This window comes from Dendrobates tinctorius, unplaced genomic scaffold, assembly GCF_039654945.1.
Source record: "Dendrobates tinctorius isolate UK_male_01 unplaced genomic scaffold, ASM3965494v1 ptg000044l, whole genome shotgun sequence".
NCBI classification, from domain to species: Eukaryota; Metazoa; Chordata; class Amphibia; order Anura; family Dendrobatidae; genus Dendrobates; species Dendrobates tinctorius.
This window is the reverse complement of record NW_027361712.1, coordinates 8020001-8045646: the sequence shown is the minus strand read 5'-3', so window position 1 is coordinate 8045646 and position 25646 is coordinate 8020001. Positions and strand designations below refer to the sequence as shown.

General features: G+C 45.0%; 1 long non-coding RNA gene across 1 annotated transcript in view; it reads right to left on the bottom strand.

The window, feature by feature from the left end:
• Nucleotides 1–3070: 3070 nt before the first annotated feature.
• LOC141089232 (uncharacterized) overlaps nt 3071–25646 on the bottom strand; it is a 53468-nt gene continuing 30892 nt past the window's right edge. Inside the window, exon 3 of the long non-coding RNA XR_012232216.1 lies at nt 3071–3558. This is a non-coding gene — a long non-coding RNA (uncharacterized lncRNA). The remainder of the gene's footprint in view (nt 3559–25646) is intronic.

Genomic DNA, 25646 nt, shown 5'->3' with positions numbered 1-25646 from the left:
ACGGGTGCAACAAAACTTGGGGAGGGGAAAAAACAATGTTCCACATTAATGTTTTACCATGGCCGCACCGGTCACACTGCACTTTACTACTGTACGCACCAGGCTCTTGTGCTACAGGGCTTCTCTGCCCACAGGCACTCAGAATCGTCCCATTCTCCATTTTTTATCAGTAGGTGCAACATGCACAACTCTTGTTTTTTTAAAGTGATCCTTGTCAGTCACTGTCCCGGTTGCACACGTCCCATGCCGCTCTGTTTCACATCGAGCTCCGTGCCCGTGCTCCAGGGGGTGATGGTAGTTCCGATGCCACCACGTGTCATGTCCTCCAGCATCAACAACAGGGGAGATGTAGAGCCCAACTGTGCAACAGACAGGATATGTGAGTCCGACTGAGCCCGTTCCTGGTGCTCATGCAGTTCCGGGTCATCCTCCGGGAGTAACAGGGCGACTGCAACGGCAAGGTACCCCCGGAGTCCATCCTCTTTGAAAAAGGTGACCCAATCTCCTTCCCTAAGGGGCCTCTGAAACTTGATGGAGCTGGCGTTCACATACACCTTGTCATTGGTGTAGGCCTCACTGATAAAGCCATACCCGTGAGATGGGTTAGTGTGCACCAACACCACGCTGGTCCGCTGTCCGGCCATTGTGCCCCCTCCTGGTTTACACAGCTCTGCCCAGATCTCCCTGGTTCTCTCTTTCTTCCATTCAATCACCCCTGCTATCCATGCTGGCTACCCGGGGGATGGGAAGGGGCCCTCTCCTTCCTGATAACAGGTTGATGGACCAAGGGACAAAATGTCTATGAGTATGGGCCTGCGTTCCGGGGTGTTCCACTCACTGCCTGTTTACTGTTCCGCTCCGGCTGCTCTAGTATCCCGGCTGCGATCACTCCGCAACCGTCCGACTCCACCGGTACACCTGTCGCGCCCTCCGGCTCAGTCTCTTCCGGTTCCACCTCATCCGATTCAGGCTCCTCCCGGGTGGCTCCTTCCGGATCACATTCTTCACCTATCTCCTCCAGTACGAGGTGGCATTCTGGGTCTGGAACCCACGAGTAATGCTCTCCAGCGTACAACGGGAACCTGTCGAGCTGATCTTCATCCCCGACATCAGATGCTCTTCACTGCCTTCCAGGCCGAGTGCTTTCCTCCACTTTACGCCACTTCTACTCTATGTGGCTGACACCACCGCAACAATGGATGCAGGAGTGTGCCATCGGTGCTGGAGTTATGCCTCGCAGTGGTGCCGCGCAGCTGCACACGAGGTTTTCTTCCGGGTCCCACCCATTCCAGGGTGGAGCCGCTTCTGGCTGCTCCACCCATTTAGCATCGGACTCCGCCTGCCCCCCGGATTCTACTGTAAGGAACGAGGCTTGCTTTTCTTCCATCACGCCCACCATGGGTGGGCACTGCTCACCAAGGAACGCATCTCAGGCCCAGGCCACTGTCTCTGCCATACGGAGTTTCGCGCCATTTTCAGGTTAGGACGCCCATGAAGGGCAGAACTAGAGTTGTCCTCAGTCTACGTGCCATTTTCCACCATCTTTGCCATACTAGGAGTAGTTCTGCCTTCTGAATGTGAGGTATCCTGAAGTACTGCGCCAAGTGAAACGGAGGCCAGGGGGGTAGTCGTAGTTGCAGTACTGGCACACCCTGGCTCTCCGCCACTTTAACACATTGTAGTCAACTCACTTGTAAGTCAGGGTCCATTCCACATCTTCAACAAAAGAATTTTACTGAGCTCGTCCAGTTTAGTCACAGAAACAGCACAAGATTCTTCGCAGAATATAACCATTCTGTTCCCTGTACTGTCCCTCACTCCTCCAGGAATATCACATTTCCGTACCAGATCCGCCGGTACCACAGCTTCCTAACTGGTCAGACTAACTCCCTTCAGGAGTTCCCTGCCTGCTTCGCTCTCCAAAGGTGAAGTTGAAGGATGGCTCTTTCATTCCTTTCCAGGCCCTAGGCCTAGGACTTTAAGAGTTGTTCCCACGTAGAAAATATACCACAATGAAATATACCACTTTTACCTGGAACATATGCAAGGAATGCAGGGCATTAAACTAGCCCCCCCCTCCATACCCCTTACATATATACAGAATGACAGTGGCATTATTTCCTTTTTTGTCAGCACTAATTTTCCTGTGTCTTCCTGTCTAGGTATTTCTGCATTATTTTACAATCAAGCTAAGTTTTGAGAATCCTACATAGTTTTGTGTTATGAGCAAAACTTGTTAATGAGACTGTTCCTTTTCTTGTGTGATCACACATTGCTCAGAACATCATTTCCATCAGCAGCTGCAAATCATTATACTGCTCCCTTAAGGCACAACTTTATTTTTAAAGTGGACATTCCTGTCAGATCGAAATGGCAGACTCAAACAAATGCCTCCGCACCATGAAGCACTAATATCTTCAAATATACAAATAATGAAACTGAAGACAAATAATCTTAAGTGTGTGGTTTCTAATTAAATTAAGTGTGGGGAACAATTAGACAAGGTTCATTAGTGTATATTCCAACCTAATTTAAATGGTTGAGATGATAATAATAATCTTTATTTTTATATAGCACTAACATATTCCGCAGCGCTTTTACAGTTTGCACACATTTTCATCACTGTCCCCGATGGGGCTCACATTCTAAATTCCCTATCAGTATGTCTTTGCAGTGTGGGAGGAAACCGGAGCACCCAGAGGAAACCCACGCAAACACGGGGAGAACATACAAACTCCTTGCAGATGTTGTCCTTGGTGGGATTCGAACCCAGGACCCCAGCCCTGCAAGGCTGCAGCGCTAACCACTGAGCCACCATGCTGCCCACATGATGATGATCTAATCGATCTGCTGGCGAAGTCAAGTGTCATCATGTCAAGAGATTTTTTTCTCTACCAATTGAAGACAGGAAACATCTGCTTTCAGATCAAAGCTTTATTCTTGCGTACAAAGAGACAGTCTCTGACCACCTCAATGAGGATAGTGGCAGGAGTGTCTGCCCAAGATACATCATTTACAACAATTTAAATAGTTTTATTGATGTAGTATTTCAACTCTAGTATCAGTTAACTTTCCATAGCATGTACTATCTAACCTAGTGCAGGAAGGTAGTGAAGGAAGTATAAATCTGGAATAAAAAAAAACAATAGGAAACTGTCTTCTTATATCTTGAAACTTATGTTTCCCTTCCAGATGTTGACTTTAATCGAACCCTTCTAGCATAAGCATGTAGTAAAGCAAAAAACATCACACAATGAACCAAAATCAAATATAGTGAATGTTCTAATGAATTCCTCATGATCAAGAGACTATACAATTAATCAAAACTAAACTATTATAGCATTCCTTCCTGTTATTAATTATTTAGTCCTTCATCATTTCTTCGAGTATCTTGCTTCTGTGAGTTTTCACAAATACTGTCATAATTGATGGTCATCTTCTTAGCTCCAAAGTATAGGAACCCATCTTCTTCTTGACACTAAGGTGGGTGGTTATCTTATTTCACCTTAAGTGGGGCATCTTCCACATTTTCATAGCTATCTTCAGTATGGCCAATACCTTGGTACATGGTTTAAGTTAAGGAAGTATCAATCAGCTTTTGAAATAGACCTCTTATGCAGGTTGCACAACATCAACCACAAGTAACAAGAATTGCAACATTACTGCACTTACCAAGTTCCTTCACCAACCTCCCACACTGACTTACATTGTCTCCCTGTGACCCCATACCCCTTCTCCATCTATCAACATACTTTAAACAATTAGGGTCTATTTTGTGCACTAACTTAACATTTCTGTCCAAAGGCTCATTCTTCTCACAATAACAAAAGCATCCACAATCTAATCCCTTTCCTGACAAATTTCCCATATTTACAATCTAAATCCTGTCTGTAGGATATGTAGCTTTGCTACTGCAGTATATGGTCATGTTGTTCCTTATTCAAAAGACAATGGTACATTGTGTCTTTATGATGATACAATTTGCTTCCTTCAATATCACTCACTAAGTGTCACGGGTTTACTGCGACAGAGAGGAGCCAGAAGACCACAGCAACTGATTTCTCCTACTTCTGCGCTGAACAGAAGTACTTCACCATCATATTAAATGGTGTATATTTATTTGGGCAGTGCAAGGGTTAATCTGCTCTATTGCGAGCTCTTGGAGCGTTTAAGCTCTCAGCTGAGCACTATTAGCCACTCCCATCTCCTATATAATCTGGGTCCTGGCTAGCACTCATCGTCAGAGCAAGCCTTTGCTGCATGGCTTGGAGGTTGTTGGTGGTGGTTATTTGAGTAGGCAGTTGGTGGATTTAGCTATGACTGTTGCTTGGTTTTGAGTGTGTGATAATTCCTTTTCTTCTACTACTTTGGTTTAACCCTATCCTTCACTCCCTGGTGCCTACCTCTATTATAAGTGTGTGTATATTTGTATGTTTGGTATTTTCCATTACCCCTGTTCGTATTATCTTGTTAACTCTGGTTGGTGTATTATGGTACACTACTACTCCCCTTTTCCCTGGGTGGGAGAAGGGTACAGACTGTTGGCGGATTCAAAAGCTAAGGGAAGGTATGTGGCCCCGGCATCTTCACCATTAGAAGTAATCAAGAGAGCAGGGAAAGCTAGGGTGCCCCCTAGCGTTATGGACAGGGAAGCAGCCCCTGATCCCGGGATACCCTACAGCATAGTCATGACAATAAGTTATCTACAATTTTTTGAACCACAGGTATATAATGTAATCTAAATACCTTATAATGTTGAAATCTAACAGAAAGTGAACCAAATCCCATATCCTCTCTGATATAGCCATGTTCAATTATCTTAGTAATTCTCCACCCTTCAGCAGAGATATCCAACAGCAATCCAAATTTACACCCAGGACAAGACATTTACAATATCCTAGGTGGTAATTGTCCTTTCAGGACATTACATATAATCTTGACCACTAACTAGAGTGTAAATAATACAATAAAAATAAGGATAATTAGAGTCTCATCCATACAGTTAATGTTTGCCCAACTTTTAACTAATATACAGTATTCAGTTCTATTTTCCATTTATTTTATTTCTTGCTTTCTCTCTTGCAACCTTGTCTTATATACGTGTACTACTTGACAGTCAGGACTTTTTTAACAATGCAAAGCACTAATTCTTTTTTAATTTAGATGTAAATTGAGACAGTTATTGTAAAAAAAATGGCAATTTGTCTTCAACAACATACATTTAACACTTCTGTACTAACTAAAGAACAGTCTACTCCTTTGTGTACAACTATATAATTTAGTTGTCAACCAAGGACCTTCAGGATTACCATTTGGACCCTTTCTTTTTCTTACACTAACGGAAGTTACACATGGTTTGCAAACCATGCCATTCAATTTTAGATCCTTTCAACTTCCATAAATATTAGTTAATGTATTCCAAAGCCTAGACCTGAAATAATAACAAAATATTTGGTTTCCGTTTATCTCAATCAATCTTATTTGACACTGTGTTTTTACATAATGTTCCTGACATTTTATTCCTAGGTCCATTGTGTTGGATTGTCAATGCAACCCTCTTCTCCCACTCTTGACACACTGATAGCAACACCGCAGAAGAAATGCTAGCACAGGCTTCCAGTATCTGTTGTTTCAGATGCTGCACATCTCGTATCTTCACAGCATAGACAATTGCCTTCAGATGACCCTAAAGATAAAAGTCTAAGGCCTCTTTCACACTTCCGTTTTTTACAATCAGTCACAATCCGCCAGGTTTTAAAAAAAAACGGATCCTCAAATTTTTTTTGAGGATCCGTTTTTTTCCCATTGACTTGCATTAATGGCGGATTGTGACGGATTGCTGTCCGTTGCATCCGTTTTTTGTGAGGATCCGCCAAAAGTTGCTGTCCGTCACCATCCTCAAAAATTTCAAAACGGAGCTTGTAACGTTTTTTTCTCTGGCGGATCCTGCAAACACTGATTTAACCCGAATTTCTTTCTGGGTGCCGGACAAAAAAAAAAAAAATCTTCTCTCTCTCTCTCTCTCTCTCTCTCTCTCTCTCTCTCTCTCTCTCTCTCCTTCCCGGCCAGCGATTCCTTTAAATTTCTTCATTTTCAGGATCCGTCTGAAAACGGATCCTGTGCCATCCGTTCACATCAGTTGAGAACGGATCCGCTTGTCCGCCTTTTTGGCGGATTATAACTGATGCAAAAAACTGAAGTGTGAAAGAGGCCTAAGGGGGTCAGATCGGGAGACCTTGGTGGCCATTCAACTGGCCCACGACGACCAATCCACTTTCCAGGAAACTGTTCATGTAGGAATGTTCGGACCTGACACCCATAATTGATAGTATGGTGTGGTATATGGGGTACAAAGATAGTGGGGCCATTCTTCATCAATGGAAACCTCAATGCCACTGGATATCTGAAATTGCTACATGATGATGTGTTGCCCTCTTTATGCACTGAAGATGGCATGTTCCCTGAGTTTTTCCAGCAACCACCACATTATAGGTGTCAAGTCCGAGCATTCCTACAAGGTATCTAACCCAATTAGGCAAGCATTTCTTCTGCAGTGTTGCTATCAGTGTGTCAAGAGTGGGAGAAGAGGGTTGCATTGACAATCCAACACAATGGGCAGGACTTTGAATACATTTTATAAGTGGTCATAAACTTGTAAATAGTTCGTGAAAGAATAAAGTTACGTTAAAGCCAAGCAGAGATGACCAAACGAGAGAGGGAGAGAGAGAGAGGAAGAGAGAGAGAACTTTGCAGTTCGGGTTCAATAATCTCTAGTGTTTGTACATTTTGAAGAGAATTTATAAGGTGAGGATTTTTTTAGATCATTTTTGCTTCTAGCTATATTGTAGTTATTTGTGCCAAATTTATTAAAACATTGCATAATAATTGATACATTTTGAGTATCATTAGGGCTAAAACTTATGTCTAGAACTGATTTTCCAATTTTACACCAAGCTCTACTGGAGTGGCAAAACCTTTAAATATCCGAGAGATCCGCCTGTTTTGTTGTGCTCAAAATGACATGATGAACTTGATGCAAAATGCTTAAAAAAAGTGTCATTTTTGTGTCTAAAAACTTTAAAAAAAATGACAAAATAAACCCAAAATCTAGCACAAAGAATACAAGAAATTCCTCACTGGTTTAAAAAGTTTCCATATTTTTTCCTGACACTGAAGGCATATTTCATTTGTATCAGACAAAGGGTAAACAGCCTCCAAAATACTTATCTTTCAATCTTGACAATCATTTCACAGCTTTTCTTTTTGACAATGTGCTATTCTTTAGGAGGTACAATACTTGACTGGCCAAATTCACTTAAATTTAGAGATATCTTGTTTGTATGTTGTTCAATTTAGCCTCATTATCTAAGAGCTTGAAGGCTCATTAAGATGTCCATGCATATTGGTACGAGATTAGACCGCAATGCATGAACTGACCGCTTCTCTCCCGACCCGATGGGACATCCTCAGAAATACTGTACATGAAGCATTACAGTTTGATCTCAGATCGATGTGCACGGTTGTCTGAATGAGCCCTTAGACGTGAGCACATCACACCATTCAAGAAGGTTTTTAGATACTTTGCTCTGTTATGTGGACTCTGGAGCTGGAACTTAAGGGTTTACAGTAACTGTGCGTTAACCCAGCACAATAGGTAACATTTATAGGACATATTACTTGAATTTAAAAAAAAGTAATTTAAGTGAAAAGATAGATTAGTAGAATTCAATACCAGTAGTCCAAAGTTTGCTTGTTTAGAGTTGATACATCAACTTCTGTCTTATGAATGTGCACAGTAAGCAGCATTAATGCATGGAAACTGTTTCCCACATTCAAAGTAAATAATTAATTCAAGATTCCATTTTTTCAATGTTTAGGAAGATGCTGTCATTGATTCATAAAGATTTCATAATACATATTTATTACTTCCCAAAACATCACTGTGAAAAATATTTGTGGCAGAGGGTAAAGCCGCATGATTATCATAGTGACTGTGTAAAATGCTTAATGGTCGAAATTAAGCAATAATGTAAAATATGTAGTAAAATAATTTCCAGTATTTTCTTACATTGCTATAAAGACACGTCAACAGTATTTTGCAACATATGTCCAATGGAATGCAGTGCAGCCATATGAAATATCTGGATCCACTGTAGTCATAGTGTTAAGTTTACTCCTATGTTAATGTTTAAAATACACTTATTAAACAATAGACTATAAAGATATTGGTTATAGAAAAAAGTGTAAGGAAATAAATACGGAATCTGTACTTTAACCATTTCCAGACAACACAGATTATAAACTTCTGGCCGGTCCACGTTCTGCTTCGCAAGGATGTTCTAAAACATCCATCTGTAGGAGCGAGGGAGCTAGCTGTCAAACACAGTGGGACTCCCCATAGAGAATGGAGAGAGGGTTCATTACTGTCTCTGCTTTCTCAATTACAGTATAAACAGCCATGAAAAAGTGATGTGTACAGAGCATAGGAATGACTAACGGTGCTTACTCCTCCAAACTCAGCCATCATATCATCTCTGGATATAGGAAGCAGGAGCTGCTGGGTCCAAGGACATCCAATCACTTTTGTTTTGCAGCCAGGAAGCTAGATTTCCCCTATAACTGAGGTTAATATACCAACCCCAGGTCTGGTGGAAATCAGATAAAAAGAAAAGTATTTAAATGCTAAAAAGGACCTCCAAAGGTTTCTTTTATGATCTTATGGGGAACACAAGTAAGAAGCCCCAGCCTAGAGTGAATATAGAGCTGGAGATGTGGTGCACAAGAGGCACAGAGTACTGGGCATCAGACAGGGAACAGCATGGTAAGTATGTTATTTATTTTTTAACCTTGTGCAGGACCTCTACTGTTCATCAAGATGAAGGCTGTAGCTCTGTAAAAGCACCTGTGACAAAGTAACTGGTAAAGTTCTGGAGAGGAGAAATGTTTCACTACACTTAGTGATGTGAAACCCAGAGATTTTCCTCCAGCACACTAAGTGCTGCGATGGGTTAACAGCTAATTTACATAATGGGCTGGGCTTTTGTTGACAACCAAAGAGTGGATGGGAGTTTGTGGGTTGCCCTCCCAGGGCTGTGGGGTACTCGGTACCGGGCCGGTCTCTCAGATGGGAATGTCACAGCAGTGGTGACCCGGTCCGTGGCCCTGGGCGCCCATGTAAAAGGGGTTGAGTTGGGAATAAAGTTTATAAGTGATTCGTGACGCCACCTGTGGTGTTCGGCAATGAAGATGTAAGTCGGCGCTGCAGACAGATCCTCTGGGAAAGATGGTGTGGTGCAGCAATGGTGTTATAGCCCTCCACAGGCAGGGCTGTAGTCCCAGGGCAGAGTAGGTGAAGTGACACTTAGATGGTGTAGTGTCGGGCGCAAGGGATGTAGCAGTGCTGGATGGGTTGGCACAGGAATAAGTGGAGGACACCAGGGCATGTAGTTCCAAAGCTTTACTCACAGTCTGTTGCAGGTACAGGTGCCCGCATCCGTGCCGTGTCCTCCGGGTCAAGAGCTCAGCCAACCTCTAGGCAAGATGAAGTACTCCTTTCCAACACTCCGCCAACATATGTGCCTTTTCTGAACGTCTCCTCTTATAGCACCTTTAAATGAAGTACTCCTAGTACTGAGTTACACTGGAGTTCCTCCTGTCCGATGTTCTTATGAACTCTACTTGTACGGCAGACAGCTGTAGCCTGCTTCGGGGACTTCTTGCTACTAAGTCCTGGCTCACTATCCAGTTGCTGTTGTGCCCCCAAGTCTTGTGTGGGAATAAAGCGGTCACTGCTTCTATTCCTCCGGTGTCTGCTGCAGGACCATTAGTATCCATACAACCTCGGGGACCGGGCCCCGGCCTTGCGCTTAGAACTTCTAGGAAGGGTTCTCTTCTAACCCAAGTCCTCTGTTCTTTTACTCCTCACATTCCGTACTAATCTTTCTATCTATGGAAGATCAGGATTTCAGTCTATGCCGTTCTCTCTCTCTTCCTTTCCTGTGCCAGCAGACCCAGATCACTGGGTTCTGCTGCAGCACTTCCATCCATCTATCCCTCTCTCTGGGGATCTTCTTCTCTCTCCAACTGAACAACAACTCTGCTCTCCACCTAAACTCTTCCAGCTCTCTTTAATGTCACTCAGCGCCACCCACCACCCAGCACGTTTCGTGTTCCAAGCAGGGAGCCACCAATGGGTGCTTTGCTATACTCCAAGCAAGGAGCCGCCGAAGGTGCTTTGCTACACTACTTTGTGGTGTGGGGTGCAGGTGTTGAAGTGTGGTCAGGAGCCTCCACCTTACCTGGATGGTGGGGCACCACACCTCAGGAGGAGGTGCAGTACCTCTGTGGCGACTGAGCCTCAGGGGCACCACATACCCCCCATTAAACACAGCACATCCGCGGGCTGCAAGGAAAACAAAGTTGACAATACAGGAACATACAACACTTTGTAATGCGAAACAATCAGTTCTTATCTAGTCTTCTCAATATGAGAGGCACTCATTCTTGAACGTTGCAAACAATTTAACTGTCTATCTATATTTAAAGTTATGCTACCTAATTTAAAGTGCTATGGAAGCAAATTCACTATCAGCTTTAGTAACACATTTCTTTTCTGTTATCTTTCACATTTTCTACTCTCTTCTTTTCCTTTTGTCTTAGGAGTGACAACCGTTATTACCCCTGTGGACCATGGCACTACTGTCAGGGGTTCAGGTGTTTCTCCCCAGGGACTGATATCCCGATCCAAAACCAAGTCCAGCACCACCTGTCCGGCTGCTGTACCCGGCGGGCACCCAGTGGCTTCCCTAACTTCAGGGTCGACGGGCATACCTGGTGCTTCCCGGCGGTGTTGCGGTTTCGGTGCGGGCCTGAGATGGTGGGCAGCTGCAGGGGTATCCACTGGGGTAGCGGGTCCAGATGCCGGCAGGGGTGGAGCAAATGGCGGCTCCGAGTCCACGGGGGCCTCCGGTGGGACCTGTGCGGCCGCGTCAGGTCCAGGCGAGAGCTCCTCTTCCTCCGCTTCAGCTCCCAACACTTCACACAGCGGCAGTAGTAACGGAGAGATTGCAGGGGATGTAGCCGGTGGTGTTGCAGCGGTCGCAGGCTCTACAGGGTTTGCCTAGGGGAGATCCAGTGCAGCGATGGCAGGTACCGGTAACTGGGGTACCGCAGGTGTAGGCCCCTCCAGGGCGGGCTGCCACTTCTTCCTCCATAGCGCCTCCTGCTTCAGCCGCAGTTCGTGAGTCAACCGGGCAATCTCCTCCTCCAGCTGTTGACAGTTCATCCTGGAAGCCGGGTTGGAGCGCCGGGGAGATTCAGCTCAACCTCCTCACGCTCCGCAGGCCTCCTCCCTTCTCCTTCCAATATGGCGTTCTGGCGTTCTTCTTCCTGCCTGGGCTCTTTTCCCGCCACCGGCTCTCGCCCCTCCTTCTGAGGGTGGCGTCTTTTTCCTACTCCTCCATACCAGGCCAGTATATGAACCCCTCGGGGGGTGGGCCAAGTTGCTGTCGCATAGAAGTTCAGACAGGGGAAACCCAGGACAGTTCGCGGTCTTTTCTTAGGACCACCCATATTGTCACGCCCTTCTTCACCGCGCCAGCGGCCATTTTTAGCGTTCATTTTACTATCTATTAAATTGGGTCTTCTGCACATTTTCAAACGATTTGAGTCCTAGGCACACAGAACCGAATGGCATCGGGTCTCATCATCCTGTTCATGACGCCAAAATGGGTCGCCCTCCCAGGGCTGTGGGGTACTCGGTACCGGGTCTGTCTGTCAGATGGGAATGTCACAGCAGCGGTGACCTGGTCCGTGGCCCTGGGCACCCATGTAAAAGGGGTTGAGTTGGGAATAAAGTTTATAAGTGATTTGTGACGCCACCTGTGGTGTTCAGCAATGAAGATGTAAGCCGACACTGCAGACAGATCCTCTGGGACAGATGTGTGGTGCAGCAATGGCGTTATAGCCCTCCACAGGCAGGGCTGTAGTCCCAGGGCAGAGTAGGTGAAGTGACACTTAGATGGTGTAGTGTCGGGCGCAAGGGATGTAGCAGTGCTGGACAGGTTGGTGCAGGAATAAGTGGAGGACACCAGGGCATGTAGTTCCAAAGCTTTACTCACAGTCTGTTGCAGGTACAGGTGCCTGCATCTTTGCCGTGTCCTCCGGGTCAAGAGCTCAGCCAACCTCCAGGCAAGATGAAGTACTCCTTTCCAACACGCCGCCAACATATGTGCCTTTTCTGAACGTCTCCTCTTATAGCGCCTTTAAATGAAGTACTCCTAGTACAGAGTTACACTGGAGTTCCTCCTGTCCGATGTTCTTATGAACGCTACTTGTACGGCAGACAGCTGTAGCCTGCTTCGGGGACTTCTTGCTACTAAGTCCTGGCTCACTATCCAGTTGCTGTTGTGCCCCCAAGTCTTGTGTGGGAATAAAGCGGTCACTACTTCTATTCCTCCAGTGTCTGCTGCAGGACCATTAGTATCCATACAACCTCGGGGACCGAGCCCCGGCCTTGCACTTAGAACTTCTAGGAAGGGTTCTCTTCTAACCCAAGTCCTCTGTTCTCTTTTACTCCTCACATTCCGTACTAATCTTTCTTTCTATGGAAGATCAGGATTTCAGTCTATGCCGCTCTCTCTCTCTTCCTTTCCTTTGCCAGCAGACCCAGATCACTGGGATCTGCTGCAGCACTTCCATCCATCTATCCCTCTCTGTGGGGATCTTCTTTTCTCTCCAACTGAACAACAACTCTGCTCTCCACCTAAACTCTTCCCGCTCTCTTTAATGTCACTCAGCTCCATCTACCACCCAGCACGCTTCGTGTTCCAAGCAGGGAGCCACCAATGGGTGCTTTGCTACACTCCAAGCAGGGAGTCGTCGAAGTTGCTTTGCTACACTACTTTGTGGTATGGGGTGCAGGTGTTGAAGTGTGGTGAGGAGCCTCCACCTTACCTGGATGGTGGGGCAACACACCCCAGAAGGAGGTGCAGTACCTCTGTGGCGACTGAGCCTCAGGGGTGCCACATTTGTACACCTTATCTCCACCCCAGGGAGTGGTCTGGGGCTTAAGTAGCTGAACTCCAAAGGCAGTCTTTGTTCAGTATGGCTGGAGAGAGGATCTCCAGTGGTTTCTGTCCTGAGGAGGAAAGACTGAACCTGGGTTGCTCCAGAGAGGGCAAGTCGCTGCAAATGTATGGACTGTGTTACAGCATTTTGTATTTTTGCTGTTTTCCTGTTTTGCCCAAAGGGCAGTGTTTACTTTTCCCTTCATTTTGGGGTATGCCATCTATATATTAAACCAAAAGAAGATTTTCAGAATCCATCCTTTCCTCAACCCTCAATCTACTAAAATGCTTGTGCACGCCCTCATCATCTCCCGCCTCAACTACTGCAACATCCTTTTCTGTAGTCTCCCTGCTAACACCCTCGCACCTCTCCAGTCCATCCTTAACTCTGCTGCCCGACTAATTCATCTCTCTCCTCGCTACTCCTCCGCTTCTCCCCTCTGCAAATCTCTTCACTGGCTTCTAGTGTTGAGCATTCCGATACCGCAAGTATCGGGTATCGGCCGATACTTGCTGTATCGTAATTCCGATACCGACTTCCGATATTTTTTCAATATCGGAAGTCGGCATCGGAATCGGAAGTTCAGTTGATTGACAGCCTGACATCATCATGATGCGCGGTGTGTGCGCATCATGATGCGCCGTCATTTCGGGCCTTCCGGGGGTCTCTGCCGGCCTGCCGGGGGGCTGTGCCGGCCTGCCGGGGGGCTGTGTGGACTGCCCGGGGTCTGTACCGGCCTGCCGGGGGGCTGTGCCGGCCTGCCGGTGGTCTGTGCATCCTGTGGGGGTCTGTACCGGCCTGCCGGGGGGCTGTGCCGGCCTGCCGGTGGTCTGTGCACCCTGTGGGGGTCTGTACCGGCCTGCCGGGGGGCTGTGCTGATGTCCGGGGGTCTGTGCAAGCATCGTCCGATGGGACTACAAGTCCCATCTGGCGATGCCTGCTACCATGACAGTGATTGACACATTAGCCAATGATGGGACAGTAGTAGTCCCATCATCCGGCTAATGTGTTAAATGTTAAAAAAAAAAAAAAAATGCTACATACATACTACATGCATGCTACATACATACTACATGCTACATACATACTACATACATACCATATACATACTACATACATACTACATACATACTACATACATACCACATACATACCACATACATACTACATACATACCACATACATACCACATACATACCACATACATATACTACATGCATGCTACATACATACTACATGCTACATATATACTACATACATACTACATACATACATACTACATATATACTACATGCATGCTACATACATACTACATGCTACATACATACTACATATATACTACATACATACTACATGCATGCTACATACATACTACATGCTACATACATACCACATACATACTACATACATACTACATGCTACATACATACTACATATATACTACATGCATGCTACATACATACCACATACATACTACATGCTACATACATACCACATATATACTACATACATACTACATACAATACATTCATACAATACATACATAGACATACAGTACATATAACATAGAGTAACATACTTACCAATACTTGTCACATTGTTCCCCGAAGCCATTGTCTTTTACGGAATAAATATTAACATAACAAACCACAAAAATACTCACCCACGATCCGAAGCAGTCCACGAGTGTGTCCCACGACGATCTTGGGTAGAGAACTGCAGCATCAGCTGTTGCTGCCGTTCTCTACGGGCTGCAGGAATCCAATGACGGAAGGTAGGTATCCTTCCGCACTGTATTCCTCCGCCACTTAAAAAAAAAAAAGTCCCTAGTCTCACTTTATGCCATTGCTGCGTGGGACACACTCGTGGACTGCTTCGGATCGTGGGTGAGTATTTTTGTGGTTTGTTATGTTAATATTTATTCCGTAAAAGACAATGGCTTCGGGGAACAATGTGACAAGTATTGGTAAGTATGTTACTCTATGTTATATGTACTGTATGTCTATGTATGTATTGTATGAATGTATTGTATGTAGTATGTATGTAGTATATATGTGGTATGTATGTAGCATGTAGTATGTATGTAGTATGTATGTAGCATGCATGTAGTATATATGTAGTATGTATGTAGCATGTAGTATGTATGTAGTATGTATGTGGTATGTATGTAGTATGTATGTAGTATGTATGTAGTATGTATGTTGCATGTAGTATATATGTAGTATGTATGTTGCATGTAGTATATATGTAGTATGCATGTTGCATGTAGTATATATGTAGTATGCATGTTGCATGCAGTATATACACTCACTGGCCACTTTATTAGGTACACCATGCTAGTAAGGGGTTGGACCCCCTTTTGCCTTCAGAACTGCCTCAATTCTTCGTGGCAGAGATTCAACAAGGTGCTGGAAGCATTCCTCAGAGATTTTGGACCATATTGACATGATGGCATCACACAGTTGGCGCAGATTTGTCGGCTGCACATCCCTGATGCGAATCTCCCGTTCCACCACATCCCAAAGATGCTCTATTGGATTGAGATCTGGTGACTGAGGAGGCCATTTGAGTACAGTAAACTCACTGTCATGTTCAAGAAACCAATCTGAGATGATTCGAGCTTTATGACATGGCGCATTATCCTGCTGAAAGTAGCCATCAGATGTTGGGTACATTGTGGTCATAAAGGGATGGACATGGTCAGCAACAATACTCAGGTAGGCTGTGGCGTTGCAACGATGCTCAATTGGTACCAAGGGGCCCAAAGAGTGCCCAGAAAAAATTCCCCACACCATGACACCACCACCACCAGCCTGAACCGTTGATACAAGGCAGGATGGATCCATGCTTTCATGTTGTTTACGCCAAATTCTGACCCTACCATCCGAATGTCGCAGCAGAAATCGAGACTCATCAGACCAGGCAACGTTTTTCCAATCTTCTACTGTCCAATTTCGATGAGCTTGTGCAAATTGTAGCCTCAGTTTCCTGTTCTTAGCTGAGAGGAGTGGTACCCAGTGTGGTCTTCTGCTGCTGTAGCCCATCTGCCTCAAAGTTCGACGCACTGTGCGTTCAGAGATGCTCTTCTGCCTACCTTGGTTGTAACGGGTGGCAATTTGAGTCACTGTTGCCTTTCTATCAGCTCGAACCAGTCTGCCCATTCTCCTCTGACCTCTGGCATCAACATGGCATTTCCGGCCACAGAACTGCCGCTCACTGGATTTTTTTTCTTTTTCGGACCATTCTCTGTAAACCCTAGAGATGGTTGTGCGTGAAAATCCCAGTAGATCAGCAGTTTCTGAAATTCTCAGACCAGCCCTTTTGGCACCAACAATCATGCCACGTTCAAAGGCACTCAAATCACCTTTCTTCCCCATACTGATGCTCGGTTTGAACTGCAGGAGATTGTCTTGACCATGTCTACATGCCTAAATGCACTGAGTTGCCGCCATGTGATTGGCTGATTAGAAATTAAGTCTTAACACACAGTTGGACAGGTGTACCTAATAAAGTGGCCAGTGAGTGTATGTAGTATGCATGTTGCATGCATGTAGTATATATGTAGCATGCAGTATGTATGTAGTATATATGTAGTATGTATGTTGCATGTAGTATATATGTAGTATGCATGTTGCATGCATGTAGTATATATGTAGCATGCAGTATGTATGTAGTATATATGTAGTATGTATGTTGCATGTAGTATATATGTAGCATGTAGTATGTATGTTGCATGCATGTAGTATATATGTAGTATGTATGTTGCATGTAGTATATATGTAGTATGAATGTAGCATGTATGTAGTATGAATGTAGCATGTATGTAGTATGTAGTATGCATGTTGTATGTATGTAGCATGTATGTAGCATGTAATTTTTTTTTTTTTTACATTCAACACATTAGCCGGATGATGGGACTACTACTGTCCCATCATTGGCTAATGTGTCAATCACTGTCATGGTAGCAGGCATTGCCCGATGGGACTTGTAGTCCCATCGGACGATGCCTGCACAGACCCCTGAAGCCTGCACAGCCCCCCAGAGCCTGCACAGCCCCCCGGCAGGCCGGCACAGCCCCCCGGCAGGCCGGCACAGCCCACCGGAGCCTGCACAGCCCCCCGGCAGGCCGGCACAGACCACCGGAGCCTGCACAGACCCCCTGGCAGGCCGGCACAGCCCCCCGAAAGGCCCGTACAGACCCCAGAGAGGCTGTACAAGGGAAAAACAGGATTTTTCTTATTCCGATACCGGAAGTCCCATAGACTTGAATGGGACTTCCGGTATCGGAATCGGCGATACCGATACTTTTTTTTAAGATCGGCCGATCCATTCCGATCCGATACTTTGAAGTATCGGACGGTATCGCTCAACTCTACTGGCTTCCATTCCCTCAGCGTATCCAGTTCAAATTACTAATACTGACCTACAAGGCCATCTATAACCTGTCTCTTCCATATGTCTCTGAACTAATCTCCTGATACCTTCCCTCACGTAATCTCCGGTCATCCCAAGACCTCCTTCTCTCCTCCACAGTTATTCGTTCCTCACCCAACCGCCTCCAAGGCTTCTCCTGAATAGCCCCCATCCTCTGGAATTCTTTGCCCCAACATGTCCGACTATCAACCACATTCGGATCCTTCAGACGGAACCTGAAAACCCACCTTTTCAAGAAAGCCTACAGCCTGCAATGACCCCGCTGCCTCCTCACCACTACCAGAGATATCACCTCAACCAACACCGGAATTGCTGCAACCCATCAACCTACTGTCTTCTTCCCCACCATCCTGTAGCATGTAAGCCCGAAAGGGCAGGGTCCTCTCTCCCCTCTGTATCAGTCTGTCATTGTAAGTTTGCTTACTGTAAGTGATATCTCTAATTTGTATGTAACCCCTTCTTATGTACAGCACCATGAAATCAATGGTGCTATATAAAGAAATAATAATAATAATTTAAAGAGACAGTGTTCCTGTTTTCTACCTCTGTGTACCGCTGAGTGAGTTGAACTGCCACACACGCAATAAAATGAAACAAAAATGCACAGCGATGTACAAATGACATTGTTGGGGACATGTTTCATCTTATATCACTTATTTAAACTGGTTCAGGGTTCACAAACACAAAAATGGTTGAAAGAAGTGACATACAATCATTGGGCTGCTACTGCTTGGAAACTGCCGACTCAATACTTTCGAGCATAAACTAAGAGACATTAGCGGACTAGCAAGAACAACAAAAAAAAACTGCTGGCAAAGTAACTCCATGGACATGAGCAATTGAGATTGGCAAGCCAGAACAGTAAAGTTCGAGATCTGCACCAAGAAACTACTGTTCAGACTCCGACTTCTCCAGGAAATCCTTGTTATTGTTCGGGTTCGGTACCCCAAACATTGGGCATTTCCAGAGCTGTCATCTGCATGACAGCACGAGAAACACCAGTGGCTCTGATTGGCTGTAAGATTATCACCACTGGTCGAAGCCCTGCAGCTTCCACGGTGTCAGATGACAGCATGAGCAGGCAGGTATGACTGGCAGTAAAAAGTTTACCTCAGGCGAGAACAGCAAAAGCAGGCAGGGCTGATGGGAGTATTCATCAATAGTGTTCAGACTGCCAATCTCTAAGTAAAAGTTTGGCTTTATTAACAACTTGTCTCCTGGATTGTTTGCTGCCCTGGTTCCAGAAGAGTGATTCCTAGAGTCAGAAGAGGCCGGCAGGCCAGAAGTAAGTAGGAAGCACCACATACATACAGCAGCACACCAGGACTGAGACACCCCTTGTTTATAGGATGCCAGAGCAAGTGGAGACCAAAGCTCACCCATGACTACCTTGCTTGGGCATCTTACATTTAGCGTAGTCGGCAGAATGCAACATTCAGGCACAGAGATGGCAGACCAGTCTGTGACCAAGCCCAGCAAGGGAAATTTACCCTTGGGGGCTATGCTCAGCAGCTTTCCCAAGTTCACGGGGAGCAGCGCGTTGCTGTGGGACTGGATAGAGGCTGAAAAGCATGCTATGCAAGTATCCCCTAATCCCTTCCTTCCAGGCTGAGTTAGCCCTCCTGACCCTTGATGTAGAGGCCTGTTAGATGGTTATGTACCACCCACCTAGGGATCGTGACACTGTGGAAAAGGTGATAAAAATCTTGGAGGATATGCATTGTGACACCACAGACCTAGGGCACCTCCGTATGCAGTTGTTTCAGCGGATCTAAGGGTGAAAGTGAGATCATAGCTAAGTATGTTACTGTATTGCAGGAAGTGATGGCCCATCTCACCAAGAAGACCCAAGACTGGGTCCCTTAGATGAAGTGCTGTGGGACCAACTAATTGCTGGACTGAAGGATCAATCTCTGAAATAGATCTTAAAGGAACACCTGTGCCTGATTCCCGGTCTAGGCTTTCTTGAGGTCGGGGCTGAAGCAAGAGTCTTGGAGAGAGAGACCCCTTTTCTCACTGCTGCGGTTCGGAGTCATGAAGTGGTCACCCCTGAGTCAACATGTACTGAGCCTGACTGGGTGTGGGAAATACATCAAGAAATTCGGGACATTCTACGTGAGCTGTGCAGCATTAACGGGACCCCTGTCGCCAACCCCCCAGCTAATCCCCCGACCCCCCCGTGAAAGGAGGTCAGAGCGGGAAAGTCGCTCCTTACGGACCCCATCACACATACATAGCCCATCAGTGGAATGCGAGTGAAAATGTTGGACCTGCAGTGGAAGTGGGCATTTTTAAAGAGACTGTGGCAATCGAGAAAGGAGGAGATGGGTGGGCTGCCTGTTAAACTAATGCACACCACGATTGTGGAGCATACCGTGGGGTTTTGAGCCTCAGAGGGTGGAAGAGAAAATTCTGAGGATATTGTCTCCGAGAGACCTATTACCTGGGCTAAATTCAATGGGCAAGGCATTCACTGCTTGATGGACATGGGGTCTCAGGTGACTACAATGCCTGAGGCGTATTTACAGAGTCATTTTCCCGAAGTTGCTCACTAACAACCCTTGACTGTTTCCTCCTCGTGATCTCTGTGCCTTGCATCCAGGTACCTGCATTACATATGCACGCCTAAAAAAACGGACATGGCCAGATCATAGGTAAGACAGTGGAGCGCCCCGCGGGGCCTGGGGGTACTTGGTACCGGGCCCGTTGACTTCCATGGGGTACGGTGTCACGGCGGCGACCCGGTCCGTGGCCCAGAGGCGTCCAGTAATAAAATAAGGGAGAGTTGTGTGGTATTTATGTGGTAAAAATGAAGAGAAAGTTTATTAGATGGTGAAATATGTGACGCCACCTGTGGTATTCTAGTCAGAGGTGACCAGCGCTGTGGTGTTGCTTTTCTGGGATGGATGTTGGGCACAGCTATGATGTTGTAGCCCTCCACAGGTAGGACTGTAGTCCCAGGGCAAAGATGTTAAATAAATAGTAAAAGTGGCTGTAAACGTTCGGGTGCAGATAAATGAGAGAAAGACACAGAGAGGTGCAGTTTCTTTACCTTTTACTGGTAATAGGTTGCAGTCCGGAGTACCACATACAGGTGATGGAATGAGTCCGGCTCGCCTGGAGGCATTCAGGGGATCCACCTTGCCAGGTGGGGATTTAGGACCTTCCTTTCTGCGCTTTGTGTGTGGGTCTCCGCTGTATATAACTATGCTGCGACCCTCTATTCGTGATAGTTTCACTAACCTGTACGGCTGTCAGCGTGAGCCTATTCCACGGGTACCGTTCTCTTCACCGTCGGCCCCGGGCTCCTTATCCGCTGCCATGCCCTCAGGTGTTCAATGTGCACAGGAATTTACAATCCCCTGTACTTTCAGATTCGGCTATCAGGGCATACGGTTCCTGTCAGCATAGGACTCTGATGTCCCTTTTCTCTTTATTAGCGCTTCACTCAGGGGTCTGCTATATGCAGTATTTTAGCTTCCCCAGAGTCTCTCAGTCTCTGCTCTTGTCCTATTCCTTCTTCACAGATCAGCTCCCTGTCTTCATCTCACAGGATCTTCCAGAAAGATCTCTTTACCTCACCTCCTCACGTTTAACTGTCATCATTTTTCCTCACAGCTCACAGCTGCTTCGTTTCCAAGACAACCCCCTCAGCTGATTTCTAGCTGACTCACCAACCCCCTCTGCTGGCCAGAATTTATAAGGCATCTCCCTTTTCTGACTTGCAGCAGGAAATTGTGATTAAATTTATTACATGGCATGGGGGGCCCCTTTCTGCCTCCAAGCATGAATTCACCTCTTAGAGGGAGGTAATGTCACTGTGACAACCGGATTCTGGGGTGTCACAACAGCATCCAGAGTGCCTCCATCTGCTTCATTATAGGGAACATTGTGCCAGGTGGTTCAGAGATTTACACAGAAACTCGATGTAAGTGCTAAGCGCAGAGTGCAGGATAAATATGTGTCGAGCCTTACAGTAATCTTTGGGAGACAAATGAACAAATCAACAACAGGTGAAGAATTGGTTTTAATTTTTTTTTACGCCGTTCCTTGTGTGGTGATATGGCGACTTTATTCTTCAGGTCGGTGTGATTACAGAGATACAATACTTATATTGTTTTTTTATGTTCGGCTGCTGTCACACACTAAAAGACGCTTTTATTGCAAAAATAAAGATAGCTATGATTTTTCCATATTTCTGCCGACTGAGTCATGTGATGGCTTATTTCTTGTGGGACGAGTTGATGTTTGCATTTTTACATAGTTAACAAACATCAGCAATTCAGGAATTGCTTTCTGTTTTGTTGTTTCAATGCTGTTCCAGGTGTGGTAAAATTGGTAAGGTAGCTTTATTCTTCGGGTCAGTGCAATTACAGTGATACCACATTTATACAGTTTTCTTTTGTGTTTTGGCGCTTTTATGCAATAAAAACTATTTTATAGAAAAAACAATTATTTTTGCATGGCTTTCTTCTGAGAGCTATAACTTTTTTCATTTTTCCACTGATTGAGCTGTATGTTTTGGTTTTTTTTTGCTTGATAAAATGACATTTTCAGTGATGCCATTTCGAGTTGCATTCGTCTTTTTGATCTCGTTTTATTCCACATTTTGTGTGATGAAAAAGCATAATTTTTTGCCTTATTTGTCATTTATTTTTTTTAACAGTGTTCACTGAAGGGCTTAACTGGTGGGACAGTTTTATAAGTCGGGTCATTCTGAGCGTGGCAAATGTAATGCACTGAGCATGATCTAACAAGTTTGCTAGAGCCTGGTTACATTAGATCACCATGGCAGCGATCAGGCATCCGCGTTGATGTCGCGATGCCTGCTAAATGCTGCAGTTGCAGTATTTAGGGGACTAAAGTGCAGGGAACGTTGCGGGCATCACTCGTGCACTGAGTGCTGGATGTAAGGTCTCATAATCAGCTGACGGCAGCGTTCGATTACTTTACAATATCAACCTATGTGGCACTTTCTTTTTTTCTTTTAACTTGCATCATATAAACAGAAAGTAATGAATAGGGCTTTCCTGATGACTGTTTTTCAACATGGACTGAATGTCCACATTACTCTTTTCCATATTTCAGATGAAAATCACCCATTCAAGTCTATGGGTGCGAGAAAAAAAATCAGATATCATACAGAACAACCATATAGCATGTGATTCTTTTGCATACAATGCAATTCTTTACATAGGAAACTATTTGTGGTCTTGTAAATTGTATTCACTACTGATGTATGAAAACAAATGCCATACGAATGACAATAGAAATGAAAAATTGTCCGTTTTTTTCTGGATGAAAATCTGACTTTTTTTTCTATACAGTCATTTGAACTTTGCTTATGGTCTCATTTAGACATCACATCTATGAAGAAATTGTCACCCAATTGATTTAGGAATAAGATGATTTATTTTCAATTCACAGCGAAAATATATGACGTTTCAGTCTCAGTTCAGACCATTTTCAGATATGCGGATTGCCATAGAGCAATTTAGGTGTCAATGCTGAAACTATTCAGTACATGATAAAGTGCATCTGGAAAGTGGGAATACCACTAGAGATGAGCGAATATTTCCATGTTCGGTTTGGATTACAATCGCCGAATTTGCAATATTCGTCTATTAATTTGTTCTTCTTTGCTCTTCTGGTATTTTTCCCTCCTCATTTAAGCATGCCATCATACATCCACTACTTAAAAAACCATCCCTCGACCAAAACTGTGCCGCTAACTATAGACCTGTCTCTAATCTTCCCTTCATCTCTAAACTCCTGGAACGCCTGGTCCACTCCCGTCTTATCCACTATCTCTCAGAAAACTCTCTTCTCGACCCTCTCCAATCCGGTTTCCGCTCTTTACACTCCACTGAAACTGCCCTCACTAAAGTCTCTAATGATCTGCTAACAGCTAAATCAAATGGTCATTACTCCATGCTAATTCTCTTGGATCTCTCTGCAGCATTCGACACTGTGGATCATCAGCTCCTCCTCACTATGCTCCATTCCATTGGCCTCAAGGACACCGTTCTCTCCTGGTTCTCCTCCTATCTCTCCGACCGCTCCTTTACTGTTTCTTTTGCCGGTTCCTCCTCCTCTCACCTTCCCCTTACTGTTGGGGTTCCTCAAGGATCGGTTCTAGGCCCCCTCCTCTTCTCCTTGTACACTGCCCCTATTGGTCAAACAATCAGTAGATTTGGTTTCCAGTACCATCTCTATGCTGATGACACCCAATTATACGCTTCTTCTCCTGACATCACGCCAGCCTTTCTAGAAAACACTGGCGATTGTCTAAACGCTGTGTCTAATATCATGTCCTCACTATATCTGAAACTGAACCTGTCAAAGACTGAACTCCTTGTGTTTCCTCCCGCTACTAATGCACCTATACCCGACAATGCTATTTCTGTGTGTGGTTCCACTATTACTCCCCAGCAACATGCCCGCTGTCTTGGGGTCATACTTGATTCCGAGCTTTCCTTTGCCCCCCACATTCGATCACTGGCTCGCTCTTGTCATCTGCACCTCAAAAACATTTCTAGAATTCGACCTTTTCTTACTTTTGACTCTGCAAAAACTCTTACTGTTTCTCTTATTCATTCTCGTCTCGACTATTGTAACTCTCTTCTAATCGGTCTCCCTCTTACCAAACTCTCCCCTCTCCAATCTGTCTTGAATGCTGCAGCCAGGATCATATTCCTCACCAATCGTTACACCGATGCCTCTACCTTGTGCCAGTCATTACACTGGCTACCCATCCACTCCAGAATTCAGTATAAACTTATTACCCTCACCCACAAAGCCCTCCATGGCTCAGCACCACCCTACATCTCCTCCCTTGTTTCAGTATACCACCCTACCCGCGCCCTCCGTTCTGCTGATGACCTGAGGTTAGTATCCTCAATAGTCAGAACCTCCCACTCCCGTCTCCAAGACTTTACACGTGCCGCGCCAATTCTTTGGAATGCACTTCCCAGGTCAATACGATTAGTCCCCAATCCCCACAATTTTAAGCGTGTCCTGAAAACGCATTTATTCAGACTGGCCTATCGCCTCAACACATTAACCTAACCTATCCCTGTGTGGCAAAGCCAAAAGTTTTACCATAACCAGGTTCCCAGCATCATGTTCCCACATGCTTTATGCATCCATTAGCCCTCTGTGTCTGTACTGTTACACACTTAACATTATGGCTGGTCCATACAATCAGAGCAACTGTTACCACCCACCTTTCGTGTCTACCTCTTTCCTCATAGACTGTAAGCTTGCGAGCAGGGCCCTCACTCCTCTTGTTATTTGTTATAATCTACTGTATGTGATTATTGTTATGCTGTAATGTCTATTGTCTGTACAAATCCCCTCTGAAATGTAAAGTGCTGCGGAATATGTCGGCGCTATAAAAATAAAATTTATTATTATTATTATTATTTGCTGAATATAACCGAATGCTATTCATTTCAATGGGAGGAAAAAACGCATGCACAACATCTTATAATGGTCCCAAATGCTGTCAAAGCAAATCAAATAAGGGAAAGACACCAGGAACCAACAGTACAAATTTTAGCATGGAACTGCTGCAATCAGGCAGGCATCAGGTATGGGGGTCTGGGACAGCATTTACAGCTTTCAATTGAACATCACAGTAAGACGAGGTGGGTGAGGGATCAGTGTAGGATCACTTTGATGGGAGCCCTAATACCAAATGCACCACCTCTATCTGCTGTCATGCCGAGCCACAATCAGGTGCCACAAATATCAGTTTTGTAGACTACCATTGTCAGAAAAATTTAATGATAGTGATATAGAAGGGTTAATGGTTTGCCTTTAACTGCCTTTAATTCTTTAATTGCCTTTTGCCTTTCATTACTAGAATTTATTTTCATGACGCAGCAGTCTATCAGTCTCTTCTTCATGGAGACTATACTTGTTATCATATATGTTCTCAATAGTCAGCAACAACATGTTCTGGGTACATGGTAAATAAAGTTTGAGCCTGGGTAACGGCGGGGGCTACATGAGCTACATAGAGTTACATTTGTTGTAAATGGTATAAAATATTGCCTAGTGTTTGAGTATATCAGATAAAATCACTTGCTCACAACCTGTGTGCAGTTTCCTTTTTCTCCAAGCGCTTGTAAATAAAGGGC